The sequence below is a fragment of the Morone saxatilis genome, unplaced genomic scaffold (assembly GCF_004916995.1).
Source record: "Morone saxatilis isolate NCDOM2014 unplaced genomic scaffold, NCSU_SB_2.0 Contig3, whole genome shotgun sequence".
Classification (NCBI taxonomy): Eukaryota; Metazoa; Chordata; class Actinopteri; family Moronidae; genus Morone; species Morone saxatilis.
The window spans coordinates 280,634-282,438 of record NW_023339873.1 but is presented as its reverse complement, the minus strand read 5'-3'; positions in this window follow the sequence as shown (position 1 = coordinate 282,438).

Genomic DNA, 1,805 nt, shown 5'->3' with positions numbered 1-1,805 from the left:
CAAGTCATACACAGCAGCACAGGGGAATGTAGTACAACAAGTAGAGAAGTGTAGGAGTACAATAAAGAATCATAAAGTATAAATATTCTGAAGATATAATAGAAAACATAAGACTACATTGAAAAATATATACTCTATGTAGTGTGCAGTAAAATGGTGTGCAAATTTTTTTAAGCAGCATAACTAAAAACTAAACTGTACAAGTGCAATTTGGAAGGAGTAGTTTGTACAGAGAGTTTGTAGGTTAAGGATAAACCAGTCTTATTCAGCTGGGGTTGGAGGAACTTGGATTTTGAGGTTGGAGTTGGTGAGGTTCTTCCACTTTTCCAAGTTGGAAATCTGACTTCCCAGTCCAAATGGAACGCATTATAATCAGGTGATTATTTAGAACAATGAACAACATGAAGGAATGAAAGCAACCTGTCAGTCTGATTCTGCTGTTTGATAACAACTGGATCAACAAGTCTCTCTCTCTCTCTCTCACACACACACACACACAGTTGGTCTGAAGCTCCTCCTGTTTCCTCAGAAGTGTCTCAGTTGCATCCCACACCTCATTCAGGATTCAACCTGAACTCTGAGGTCACTGTACTTTTATTCATATAGTTTATGATAAATGAAGAAACCTATATTCAACATGAACTGATTAACAAACTTTATTAAGTCATCAAATACTGCACTTTACACTTTATTTATAGAGCACTTTTGTGAGGAAGAGTATTGAACATAAAAGTAAACACACAGTAGTACAATGAAATATGAAATACAACAATACAGAGAATGCACCAGACGGAGCCAAATGAACTAAAATCAGATTAAACTATCTGAGACTGTTATAAAGCTGATCAACCTGATATTTTACATTCTTACATCTCTCATGATCCGAGACACAGAAAAATGCTATCTGATCTGATAACTGATCGATAATCAGTTTGTCTCTAGTTTTTAACTCTTGTTTAGTTTTCCCACCATTATGCAAGTTACATACTTACACAGGTTACCTGGGATGAAATTCTTAAAAACTGTTGGGTCTCTGTAAATGTTATAAGGACCTAGACCTGCTCTATTTGAAAAGTGTCCTGAGATAACGTCTGTTATGAATTGGCGCTATACAAATAAAATTGAACTGGATTGAATTGAACGACCTGATGGGGCAGCATATACGGCTATAAATATATAGTCTGCCTGTTAACTGCAAATTGGTTGCAGGCAGTTTTTTTCTTCCAGAGCTATTTCACCTGTATTATTGAGGAAAATATAATAATATGTATTGAATCAGCACTCAGTAGATAATCAATGTCTCACTGGCTATGCTGTCTATTGAGCGGGACTTTAATGACATGGTGATTAACCTGTTTCTCTCTTCTACAATTACCGTTATTTTTGCTTTGATTTTGTAGATTGTTTTATTCTTGGTACAAAGTGTTGGGTTTTGTTAAAAACATTTTTGCCTCTACTTTTCTATAATGTTATTGTAGAGCAATTTTACATGTTTGTGTCATTATTATTTTTGTATACACCCGGTGCAACAAAGAGAGAGGAAGAAAACCAAGCTATAGCTACAAATTAATCTTATTATGAACACTATACCCATACACACATATATGGTCACAAGTATTTATATGTATAAGCCTACATCCATGCACCATGGAGGTTCCAGGTCCAGGTCCAGGTCCAGGTGGAGGAGGTGTCTGTAGCAGCAGCAGAGCGCTCCAGATACACTGATGATACTCTGTCACATGATCCAGAGGAACACACAGGGAGCTGATCTCAGAGCAATTCAGACTGCAGCACTGAGAGTCGTC